This window comes from Eupeodes corollae, chromosome 2 (assembly GCF_945859685.1).
Source record: "Eupeodes corollae chromosome 2, idEupCoro1.1, whole genome shotgun sequence".
Classification (NCBI taxonomy): domain Eukaryota; kingdom Metazoa; phylum Arthropoda; class Insecta; order Diptera; family Syrphidae; genus Eupeodes; species Eupeodes corollae.
In genome coordinates, this window is record NC_079148.1 from 116570112 (window position 1) to 116584132 (window position 14021).

Below are 14021 nucleotides of genomic sequence, written 5' to 3' on the forward strand. Positions count from 1 at the left end.
TCTAAGTTTTTAGTACAAATTTGTCAGTTCATCGAAATCGGCATAGACGTTCTTGACTTATAAGCGTACACTCTCCTTAATATAATCATATATAGAGGTTCTAGTTGGTTCCAGTGTGATAGTCTTCGATTTTAATTGAAAATGTAATTTCGAAAAGGGCACATGTCGTATATTTTGTCAAATAGGGTTTTGTATACCATTGTGACGTAAATGCTTGATTGATCAGGAGATTTTCATGTCCCCTTGTGGATATCAAGATGTGTAAACTGCATACTAGCTACCAGAACGTCTCGCCCCATAGCGAAATCGATCAGCCTGCATCCGTTGTCGGAGTCGATGTCGTGCAGGCTGTATCTCCCGATTGTGCCACCAAAGGTGTCATCTCTTCCTAGCTTGGCGTTAAAATCTCCTAAGACAATTTAAGGGCATTGCTCATAAGTCTTGTCCAAGAGCTCGAGGAATATGTCTTTGGTGTCTTCATCTTTCTCCTCTCTTGGGGCATGCGCGCATATTAAGCTTAAGTTGGCGAATTTAGCCTTGATGCGGATTGTCGTGATGCGCTCGTTCACACTGTTGAAACTCAAGACTGTTTGCCTGAGTCTAGTTCCAACAACAAATCCACACCCAAATAGACGCTGTCTTTGTAATCGGTAGAAGTTGCCGTAGTATACATCGCAGTCTTTTAGTTTTCGTTTGCCCGGTCCATCCCATTGCACTTCTTGGATGGCAGTAATATCTGCCTTGCAGAAGTTTAGGGCTTCTGCTAAATGTTCGGCTGCACGTGGTCTGTTAAGGGACCTTACATTCCACGTACAGATTTGGAGTTCGTTTGCTTGGGTTGTCAACAGTGAATCCATCCGTATCCGAGGCTTGTTGGTGCTTCGCAACTAATGTATTTTTTACGTGGTCAGGAAATCACCCCGACGGCACAACCAGTAACCTGGAGGGCCAGGTGCTTAGTATAACTCCAAGGACGGGGAGCCGGATAAACCGCTCCTTATAGGCCTAGGCTCCGAATAAGTCGTAGAAGCCCTATAAGATGTTCACTAAGAAGTTCAAGCTTACTGAAACTTTACGGCACCGTTGATTTCATCTCGAGAATTCGTCCGCAGGATAAGCATATGTGCCTTAGTGGAAACACCGCCCCCCCTTCCTCTCAAGTTTGCTGCCGCCAACAACTTTCCACTGGGGTTAGAACCCAATCTCCAGTTAAGGTACTAGGCACCCGATGTTCACCGCGGGGAGGTGAGAGTAGAAGTTGATAGACTACCATATAGCATAAATGAATTGATGGTTGCATTTAATACTTTACATTTCGTGGCATTGCAAACGTTTGTATTTCCGAAGAATTTCGGCCACATTATGTTGAGTGCTAGTTTAGCTTCGCTGAATTTTTCTTTTGCATGTTTTGAGAAGTTTAAATTGTATGTTATTAAAACACCTAGATATTTAAATTCATTTACTGTTTCGAGGCGCTTGTTGCCAATCTTCCAAACTTCCTCTGGTCTTCTTCTGCTCATTCGTTTTTCAAAAATCGTAACCTTTTCGAAGGGAATTTAAAATGAAGATTCCTCTATAGTTTTTGGCAAGATTTGGGTAGCCCTTTTTTTTCGAATAACATTTATAACAGCTTTCGTAAAATTCGGGGGTACATAACTGTTCTCATATAGTGAGTTGTAAGGTCGAGGATATATTCTTTTAATTCTCTATTACTGTATTTGAAAAATTCAACAGGAACTCCATCAATACCAAAAGCTTTATTGTTTTTTAATTGTTGCAAAGTAAAATCAAGTTCCTTTGGTGTTATATGAGCATCATTTTCGTCAACTTTAGTATTTGGAAGAGCGAAGCTGAAAGTATAAACATTATTTTCGGACGACAGTAGAATTTTAAAATGAGCAGCTAGAGTTTCAGCGTCAAGAGTTTTCTTCGTACTTCTTTTCCCATCGGTTACTTATTCTACAACATTCCAAAATTAGAGGTTTTTGAAGAGAAGCATATTTGAAGCTCTCAATAATTTAAGGTACTTAAACGATTTTACTCTATTTCAAAAACATTATTCTTCGTTGTATAAAATAATTTTGGAGATAAAATCATTTTTTGTTAGTAAAATATTCGAGGTGACAAACATTTTTTTTCAGTTTTTTTTTTTTGATTTATAAAAAAACAACATTCCTTGGAATTTTTTCGAAAAATTTATTTGTTTGGTAACAAGTTTTGGTATATAATATAAAATGTATTTAAAGTCGCTTGATTTATTGGTGCGTGAGATATTTCGGGTTAACCGAAAATTTCACCTTTTTTAAATTGCTATTGTAAAAAAAACACACACGCAATTTTTTGAAAGTCCTTTCTGCATTATTATCTGTTAATCAACATTTATTTGAAGTCTATATCTCTACTAGTTCTTGAGCTATGGACGACGAAATAACTTCGTGTACACACGCAAGCTGAGACATTTCTCTAAGAATCTTTTACTTCGACTCTAGAAACGTCGATAAATGTCAAAATTTAAATTCGACAAATCAGACCGATTACAATAACTTCCCATGGGAAGTTAATAAACTGAGCTAAACTCAGCCCAAACGATTGAAAAAGTATACAATTTCTCAGTTTCGTTAAGTTTCTGGCACAGTTTGATAATTGGTTTCGTTCATTATTACCGCAAAAATTCAATCCATTAAGGTTGCCAATTTAATTAGTTAAGTATAAGACATTTAAGCAAGAATTTGACATTTATATTCATTTTGACAGGAACAATTCTTTAATGTCAAAATTGTATTAATTTTGACAGGAACAGTTCTCTTATGTCAAAATTTCTCCTATAAAACTCCACATCCATAGTAATTTTTATATTTTCACCTTCAAGTTGAAATCTATTCAAATATTAAATCCGCAGAACATTTTATTTTTGATAAGATCTTCATTTTTTCTTCATCTAATTTCAAGTCATATTTTTTAGGATTTATTTTGTCAACGCCCAAGACAACGATAACAAAAATTCTATAGCCAACAATTTGTGTACGTTAACTCTTGTGTATGACATGACATGGAATGTTAGGAACACGTCATAAATCAGAGAAATATGTGCTCGCTTACAATTGAGAATGTGATGGACCCTAGATAAAAATGCGTGTGCGATGTGTTCGTTGTATAAAAAGAACCATTAAATGGCCTGTCATCGTTTTGTGGTTGTCCGTAGTCGGTCTGGCGGGCGGTTGTCATTACTCGTTTGGTTGGTTTGTCATTGTTAACAGAGATAGAGACCACCACGTGCGTCGTCGTCGTAGTCGGTCGTCAAATCAAAGTTGAATTGAATTCATTTTTGTTGTTGTTATTATGGAGAAGGATCTCGTCATCTCGACAACATAATCTAGGATTTTAGAAATAGAATATTTTTCACGATTTCATTATCAAAGTTACATCATTTATCTGACCTTTTGTATTTTTTGTTATTGTTGAAATGATTGAAAAATGCAGCATTTGAGAAGTTGAGAAGATCTTTAAGGGGTTATCGTTTGATATTCTGAATAAAATATTTTGAAATCAGACATTTTTGAAATTTTAGCTAAGCTGTTTTAAAAAGGTTTTGTTGTGGGTTGTTCCTTGTACGATTTAATTTTTTACTAATAAAGGTTTACTTGAAAGGTATTTTGTTATTTTTACAAATTTTCTACCTTTGATGTGAGATGTATTGCGGATATGTAAGAAACGCCCAAGAAATAAAATAATGACTCACTGACATTTTTTTCCGAACTACGTTTTCGTTGGCGTTTTACAATTTAAAAAAAAAATACTATAGGGATGACAGTATAGATGTAGATCTAAGAACTTTATTATTGTGTTGCACAATGTTGACATATCGAGGGATCTATTGTAAAACATACCGAAACGGTATTTTTTATAAGACCACCCACATTCATAAGTATATCTTCGAGGAAGAATGACTTATTTTCCTGGATTAGCACAAAAAGTCTATAATAATTGAAGTTAAAGACGCAATAGCTGTCAAAACATTGAATGCACAGTGAGTTGTTGCTTTATGCGGAAGTTGACGATATTGCCAACTTTCTTTTTCTTAATTTTGAACAATAGGTACAAGTTTTTAAATTGGAACATCAGTACTTTTAGAGAACTATCAGTTAGCATTTTCTGCATTTACATACTAACTAGTGAGACTCAGCCCTAAGCCAAAAACCGTTGTAATCATGGAGACCATTCAAAAATTACGTATTTCATATTAACCAAGGCCAGGTGGAAACTTCTACATCATAAAAAAAACTAAGGGGTTTTTCAATAAGAGCGGGTAGATGTTGAAATGGAATAAAACAAGCTGTGTGTGAGGTATTAACAAATTTTGTATTTAAAAGGCGCCTCGGCTTCTTCCGTGGTACGGATCAAAGTGATCCAATTTTCAATGAACCTTCCATATAGATCCGGCTGAATTTGAGCAATGCTCTGTGTGATATGTTCACCTTTGGGGCATCGGTGGATTGTGGTTCACTTGCATGGACCTGCAACTTCAAGAAATCGCACAGGAAAAGTCTAGTGGGTTCAAATCAAATGAACTTGGTGGCATATTCATATCATTACTTCGTGAGATAACCTAACCCTCAAATCGTTCATGCAAAATGTCAATCGTGGAGTTTGCTGTGCGGCACTTATTGCCTCGCGTGGGTTGCTGTCTTCGCATATACATACGTCAATTTTGCTTTCTACCGGAAAATGGGCGCAATGTGCCCAACGTTTGCGTTAACGGACACTCTTTTTGATAATAAAGTTTTATCATTTGAACGTCCCATTCAATCGTGTAACTTGCAATGATGATTTGACATAACCAACTAAATGATAAACAAAAGGCTTGACAGCTGTCACCAAAACAAAATGGCCGCTATAACACAAATATAAGCTGACAAAGCAGGGACAAATTTGGTAAAATACTCGAAGAATTAATAAAAGTGAGTATACGCCTCAATGTACCATTAGTTTATTTATATTTTTTAAGTCAATTCTCGAACAATTGATGTCAAACAAGGTTCCAGGCAAGGTGATGCATTGTCTTGTAATTTTCTTAATAAAATCCTTAAAAAAATAGGGCAGAGCCCCAACGTCAAAAACAGATTTTGGTCTAATTAATTGACAAAATCGGATAAAAGCACCTTGGGTTGTTTCGAGACAAAAGCTCTTCGCGTTATAAAAACATAGATTCCTTAAAAGAAAGTCCTTGAATCCATACCCACATAACAGCGCAGCAGAAGAGGGCCGCAGATCAGGTTAAGCTCATAAGTGAAAAAAACACTTCTTTTATTTTGGAGTGCTCACTGCTCAACTTATGACTTCTAGCTAGGGACCGAGCTAGAAGGAGAAGTTTGTTGTATGTGGCCCTAGGTTATAAACAGGGCTATAACACCACCTTTTTAATATATTTTATACGCACTCGAGAGGTTATGAATACTCTAAAAATGATTAAACACCCTTAATTTAATTAAACATAGTGCGAGCAGTTAAGAAAGGACAATAGGATTAGAAAGAAGAAATCGATAAAAAGATTTTTAGAGAGATGTTTATGCGTGTGATGTTTGTCCGTACGTCCGTACTTTCGCGTTTTTTCGTCATCCATGGCTACGGTGACCATCCGTTCATTTTTATAATGAACAGTTTGGTTTGAAGAAAATGTTCATTATGAATTTTTTGTGTCGGAAAACATAAAAATCTTCATTATTTTAGAAATTGCTCATTAATTGTTCATTATTTTATGACTTTTTTATTTAAGGAAAGCCTAAGCATGAAAACCATTAAATGTTCAATAAAAACGTACCCTTACATCATAATTCGTAATCTTTCTTTTTCGGAACACTTCCTTCTTTCCCAATTACAAAAAATTGATCATATTATACATCCTTACATACAGGGAAGAGAAACTAGTACTCTCACACTTGCGTGACACAGTGAATATGAATGAAACTCATCTTTTTTTTGCATTTGGACCAGTTATGACATTTTCCAAAAGTAATTTCGAGAGTCCACTCCGAATGTTGGAATCATTGCATTGTTGAAAAATCCAAAAATAAATGAAGAGCATAGCACTCTTTCCTGAGACAAAGTGGAGTTAAGTTTAATATATATTATGAAAAAGGGAAGCAATACTTCATAAATGACACTGATGTTTTTGACGATTTTTCATTGGTAAAAAATTATGTTTTTTTCAAAAAAAAAAGATTGAAGGAAAGGAGACCAAATAAGTGCTGAAGATAGGCGGGTCGAAATTTTCATTTTTTTCAATAAAAAAATGATAGAGTATGAAAACATTTCAAAAATCGTAGAGATTTGTTTATGCCTTCCTGAGTCTAATGTCCGTGCACAGACAGTTTTCTCCATTTTAAACAATGTATGGACAAACGAAAAAACAATATGAAAATTGAAACAATCAGGTCTATTTTAATTTGCAATTGCAATTATTATAATTTAAAAATTATTTGAAAGGATTGTCAGAATTAATTTAAAAAATTATTCTTTCGAAAAGGTCTTATTTTAACAATATTAATATATTTTAATTCGATGTCAAAGTTGTTTGATTGTTTTTTTTTGTTGTTGTTAATAGGTTAAAGACTGAAGGACTCTGTGTTATTTCTATGTTTGTTTTGGTTATTATCGATAAATGTTTTTTTTTTTTTTGTTTATTTTATAAATTTACCTAATAATTAGATATTTATTAATTTATTTAATAAATTAGATGCCGCAACAAGTCCGTATAGAAAACCAGGACCTAGTGAATTACAAGTCTCAACCATTCCTGTATGCGAGTAATTTCAGGGATGAAGGGGACCTACAGTTTATATGCCGAATCCGAACGGCTAATTTGAGAAAACACTTTTTCATGACAAGAATTACTCTTGGAGAATTTTTCATTTTCTCGCAAGAGCCGTCCCCGTGAAAAAAAAAACTTCAGGTGGCACAGGCAGCCCAAGACCTTTCTCAAAGCAATCCAACGCTCTAACCATCATGTCACGGTTTCTACAATTTATTTGTTTTATATTATATTTATTTACAATTTTTTATGAAATACAAAAAAATCTTGAAAACTGGTCAACATTTTTTTATTTTTTTGGGTACTGTTCATTATTTTGTTTCGGAAAATATGGTCACCGTATCCATGGCTCAAAAACCAGTAAAGATATTGACTTCAAATAAATGTTGTCATACAGATAATAACGCAGAAAGATGCAGAGAGGACTCTAAAAAAAATTGGGGGGGTTTTGAAAATGTTGGTTTACCCAAAAAATATCTCACGAATCAATTATTCTATCGAGTTGAATTAATCTTTAAATTATTTATTTTGACGTGATTTTTTTCCAAACAAGTATATTTTTGGAAAAAATCCAACAAACAGTTTTTTTATAATAAAAACAGCTTTTAAAAAAATTTGTTACTTTGAATATTTTACGAACAAACAATGATTTCATCTCCAAAATAATTGTATGCAACGAAGAATAACATTTTTGATATCTGGTAAAATTTTTACAAAAATCGAACTTTGTATAGAAAATGAAAACTTTAAAAAAAAATTACTAAAATTTCGTAAAAATTGATTTTCGAATCAAATCTTTTCAAAAATTCTAGATTTTAACTTAAAGTTGTATTTTTTTATAAAAAAAATATTGTTTTTAACATTCGGTAAAATTTTGAGAAAAATCGAACTGACAGTTTTTTAACAAGAAATAAAACATAAAAAAATAATTCTAAGACTTAGTACAAATTTACTTTGGACTCAAATATCTTTTCAAAAATTAAAAATAGTGGCTTTAAAATAATTGTATCTCACAGAAAATATTATTTTCGACATTCAGTAATTTTTTTTATCAAAATCCAAAGGTCAGTTTTTTTTCATACAAAATTCAAATCTACACAAAATACAATTTATATTTGTTTATGTAAGAAATAAAAACTTTTAAACTAAAATTTATAAGAATTGGTGTTGGACTAAAAATCTCGTTAGCAAAAATAAATTTTGAAACCAAACTATTTCATCAAATAGAAAATATTATTAGTAATTTTTAAATCTTTTAGAATAATTCAACTAACAACTTTTTTAACTAAACACGAAAACCTACAAACCTTTTAAAAGACAAATTGAAAGACAGGATGGGAAGATATCAGTGTGAGCCGCATTTCAGTCTTTTTTTATAATTCTATTCAAAAGACTCAAGAAAGTTATAAGACTCAAGAAAGAATTAGATCCCAATTTTGGTCGAAAAGTCATCCTTAGCGATGCGGCCCATCCTTGGATGAAACGTAAGATTGGCCGATTCGGGAAGAACGCCCATGCACGTGAGATTCATGAGGATCCAATGCATTGCATTTTATAGCCAGATTAGAATGGGTAAAAAACTTCTTGCATCGTCGGAAAAAAGCTAAACAGTTACGATGTCTAATATGTGATCACTCCATAAAAAGTGGTTTGTGATGCCCAAATCTAGAAGTGAAAGCTGTTCAATCTCCTTTATGCAAGTACCACGCATGGATATAAGCATTGTGGGAGGGTTATGCTTTTGGGATAGTAGACTGCATTTAGCTTTCGAAGCATCAAATTCTACACGGTTTTTGAGGTAAGTTACCTAATTTTGTTTCAATTAATATTATTCATGTAATGTAGTACCCGTGGCATGATGGTTAATGCGTTGGACTGTCATGCCAGAGGTCTTGGGTTCGATCCCTGCCTATGCCATCTAAAGTCTTTTCACGGGTACTGCCTCTTGCGATTAATTCACAAATTCTCCAAGAGTAACTCTTGTCATGAAAAAGTGCTTTCTCAAATCAGCCGTTCGAATTCGGCATATAAATTGTAGGTCCCCTATATTCCTGACAACCATTACTCGCACACAGGAATGGTTGAGAGTTGTAAGTCACTAGGTCCTAGTTCACAACGGACTGTTGCGCCACCCAATGTATGTATGTATGTAATATTATTCAATATTGTTCGTATTTCAATAACCAATTTTATCTAAATTAAGCCAAGTAAGAACCTTCTCTTAATTCTTATTTTACTTGCCACTCTCAGGTCGGTCAATCTATAAAGTAGTAAGTTTAGACATAAATAAAATCAAACAACAATTTAATTTTATAATATTTTGCGGTTTAACAATAAAAAAACAATAACTAACTAAAAAAAAACTAAAAAAAAAAAGTATACATATTTTATTACGGATAATAATAAAAGAAAACAAAAACTGCATTATTATGGAGCCCGCTTCATATACGAGTATCTACCAAAGCGTAGAGCGGCAGCCTTTGACGTGGTTTGTCTGGTTCACGCTGATGCACACTTTCAATGTTCCATCGACAGGCTCCCAGATCTCAGATCCCAGAGATGCAGTTGTTGCGAAAATAAATTGCAATTTTTATTTTTGTTTTGTTTTTGTCTTCTTGTTTTAGATCGGCATTTTGCAAATCAAAGATTCGTGTGGTATCTACATACCATACAGTAGTAGTTGGTACAGTGTGTTGTTCGGACGTGAGACTAGAGGGCTTGACTTGGCTCTATATAGGACTGCCGCTAAAGGCCCATTGGCCATTGGGCTACTATACGTATAGCACCACCATCGCCGCCGTGCGTCGTATGGGCCTCATTATTAAGTAATCCTACCATTCGACCAACAAACCATACATACACTCAAGCGTGTCATATCACTGACTTCTGTTACGCAGCAGTGTAAAATTACACATTCTGCAACTAAGTCTCCGCCTGATACAGCACAAATATCGGACGGGACGAAAATTGGCTACATGTTGAGTTCTTCTTCTTGTATGCAACATCAAGGATCGCTGCATTGCATTCCGCGTCTCATTAACACTCCTTCGTAATATTTCACACATAATTGCGCATCCATATAGCAACAGTTTTAGGTTAAAAAGAATCGCACAAAGCTCGGATGTTATAGGAAGGATATGTATTGTGCATAGGGCATACAATACTCGTATATAGAAGAATAAGACACAGTGTGAAATTCGATGCTTAACTCTGCTGCCGTCCATTGGTCGCCCAATTAGTTTCATAAAAAGTAGGCACAATTCTGAAGGCTGATTTTTGTTCTTTTATTTTTCTTTACTTTATTTTTACTCTGAAATTATTCAGTGGGAATCTTAAAGTAGCAATTAGCACTCTTGTAGTTGCGAAAAGATTTTTTGTTTGGATTTTTTCGCAAATTGAACAAAGAATTTAACATGAAAACTAAAGTGAAGTACAGCGCGGTTTTCGTTGCGTGCTCATCATAAAGAAGATGGTTATGCATCATACGTATCTATAATTCGCTTGATGGGTATACAATTCAGGAAAGAATAAGAGTTTTTCTATTAAATCATATATTTTGTGAGGTGTTTGAATATGATAACCAAAACACTATTGTAATATAACTCGTGTTTTTTAGAGGTTCAGAACTAAATCAAATTCTTTGAAGTGTGCTCCTAAAAATCGACTTGTTTTCAGATCTTGCGTAGGTCATAGCACCCAAACCAATTAGTTACGTTTTGTTGTTTTATACGATGTGAGCAATATTACCGAACCTTGGGGCGTTTAAACTTTGCCGGTTATTATGAAATTCCAAATAAAAAGACACCAAAATATTAAAAATGTCATATCGCCCCAAAATGATCCTATTGTGCAAAAATGTTTTTAGAAGAAATTGCCACAAAGCCTAAATGTCAATTTCATATTGTCCAAATCAATTTTTTAGTATCATAATGACCAAACTAGAAATTGACACTCCAAAAAGATCTCATGCGTTTCAACATTTTTGTGCATTTTGACAAACTTTTTGTTTATTTTGGGCACTATGACATTTTAAATTTTTAATTTTATCAACCAAATGCAAACATTAAATGAAAAAACTTGAACGTCAAGAAAGCGTAACAAATATGTTTGGCTTTATTTCACTTTTTGAAAGCGAATTAAGGCCAATTTTTAGAGGGAAATAAAACGAAATCCTATTGTGACCCCAAGCAGGAAAGTTGCAAGGGTCAGTGTCTCAGAGCCCAACCACCCAAAATCTTTTGGGCGTTACGTTGACAGTTGGCATTTTATTTGAACTTTAAAACGTTTTCTTAGTGATATTGTTAACGACGTTTCTCTTTTTGGGCCTCATGCCAAAGTTATAAGAAACGACAGAGAATATAATCGTCTTAATGCCCAAAATATATGTCAAATGCACCAACCACTATATCATGATACCCAATTCAAAATTAATAAAAATGCACGACTGGATCGCACGAACTTGCTTCTTTATGCAAAGAGTCTGTTTAAAAAAGTACCCATATAAGAATTAAAAATATACCTGTAAAACAAGTTTGTCTTCAAAGATATAAATGCCATTTGATTTGTCAAAAAAACTCCATTTTTCAATTTATTTGTTTGAAAATCGTTAGACCAACTTTATTTAAATTATTTTTTACATATGTACACATTTTCAATTTTTTCTTAAAAATATTTTTGCTATGCAGTTGTTTAAAATAAATAAATAAAATTTAATATAAATTTTGTCGGAAAGAATCATCATCATACATGCAAACGGTGATTTTTTAAGAGCTTGAGAAATTAAAAAAAAACGCATAAAATTTGCAAAATCTCATCGATTCTTTATTTGAAACGTTAGATTGGTTCATGACATTTACTTTTTGAAGATAATTTCATTTAAATGTTGACCGCGGCTGCGTCTTAGGTGGTCCATTCGGAAAGTCCAATTTTGGTTAACTTTTTCGAGCATTTCGGCCGGAATAGCCCGAATTTCTTCGGAAATGTTGTCTTCCAAAGCTGGAATAGTTGCTGGCTTATTTGTGTAGACTTTAGACTTGACGTAGCCCCACAAAAAATAGTCTAAAGGCGTAGATCGAATGATCTTGGTGGCCAACTTACCGGTCCATTCCTTGAGATGAATTGTTCTCCGAAGTTTTCCCTCAAAATGGCCATAGAATCGCGAGCTGTGTGGCATGTAGCGCCATCTTGTTGAAACCACATGTCAACCAAGTTCAGTTCTTCCATTTTTGGCAACAAAAAGTTTGTTAGCATTGAACGATAGCGATCGCCATTCACCGTAACGTTGCGTTAAACAGCATCTTTGAAAAAATACGGTCCAATGATTCCACCAGCGTACAAACCACACCAAACAGTGCATTTTTCGGGATGCATGGGCAGTTCTTGAACGGCTTCTGGTTGCTCTTCACTCCAAATGCTGCAATTTTGCTTATTTACGTAGCCATTCAACCAGAAATGAGCCTCATCGCTGAACAAAATTTGTCGATAACACATTTCGAACCGAACACTGATTTTGGTAATAAAATTCAAAGATTTGCAAGCGTTGCTCGTTAGTAAGTCTATTCATGATGAAATGTCAAAGCATACTAAGCATCTTTCTCTTTGACACCATGTCTGAAATCCCGCGTGATCTGTCAAATACTAATGCATGAAAATCCTAACCTCAAAAAAATCACCCTTTATATATTATTTCGTTAGCATGACTCCCTTTTTCGGCTACCATACGGAATTAGTTTTAACAAATAAGGTGTCAAAACAAAGAGAATGTTCCGTAGACTATGCGAATTGTATTTTATTGAATATTAATTTATAATTTGTTGGCAAATATTAACTTTTTATTAAAATACAAATATGAAATACTCGGAAAATATTATATTAAGGGGAATGGTTTGTGTATTTGAATGAACTTATCGAATACACACCATTTTTTGTCGGTAAGCTAGATTCATCCCAAGACACAACTCATCCCGGAAATGAAAAATACTTGTAAGAATACTTAAAGAAACTAGTTCAACTAGTTCGTTCAAAGCTTTTTCCTTTGGATAGCTTTATTTTAATTTCATATTAGAAGAACCGGGATGGAAAATAAATTATCTGAAGATAAGAAAGAGGCAGAATTAAAAAATCATTCCTGTGTGCGAGTACTCTTGTCACTGAATCGATAGGAGACCTTGAATCAAAGGTGAAAACCTTTGAAACTTCTATAAGTAAAGCTTTTAGAGTCTCTTGCCCAGTTAAATATAGCCGCAAAACTCTTCCTTCTTGGTGGAATGAAGAACTGTCCAGTCTTAGGAAAATGACGAGGACAATTTTCAATATCTGCCACAAACATAAGTTTTACCAACCGTATAAAGACTCTCTTAAAATTTACAAGCAAGCCCTGTCATCAGCCAAAAGACAAGGCTGGAGAGAATACTGTCAATCAATCGAAGAAGCATAAAGAACTCCGCAAGGCTCAGCAAAGTTTTATCGAAGGAACATTGTAATCCTTCGTTTCTAAAAAATCCTGATGAAACCTGGACAGCCTCTCCAGCCGAATCTCTTGAGCTACTGATGAAAACGCACTTTCCGGGTTGCGAGAGTGATAACCCCGAATTGCTTGAAACCACAGATCTAAACGTAGCTCATGTGGAGCAAGTCAATTCCGTTATAACCAGAGAAAATATTTTGTGGGCCATCAATACCATTTCTCCATATAAATCCCCAGGCGTGGGAGGCATACTGCCAGTTATGCTTCAAAAGTTCTATGATGTGGCAGCCTCATGGCTGGAACAAATTTTCAAAGGATGCCTCCTTCTCAAACATGTGCCCATGTCGTGGAGACAGGTTAAAGTATAAGTTTTTATCGCGAAAGTGGGTAGGTGAGGTCACGAATCTGCGAAAGATTTCAGACCAATAAGCTTAACATCTTTTGTGCTTAAGACCTTGGAGCGCATTCTTGATTACCATATTAGAGAAATCCTAGTTGGAGGACCTCTCTAAAGCTCTCAGCATGCTTATCTTAAGGGAAAATCTACGGAGACTGCCCTCCATGAGGTAGTGCGTACTGTAGAACAAACAATCCATTATAAAGAATTTACTCTTGCCAGCTTCCTAGACATAAAAGGTGCTTTTAACAACTTCCTTACCGAATCCATAGAAGAATCGCTCGTTAAGTTCGGTGTAGAAGACTTCATTCGAGAATGGATTATTTCCATGCTCAGTGGAAGGAAGATTC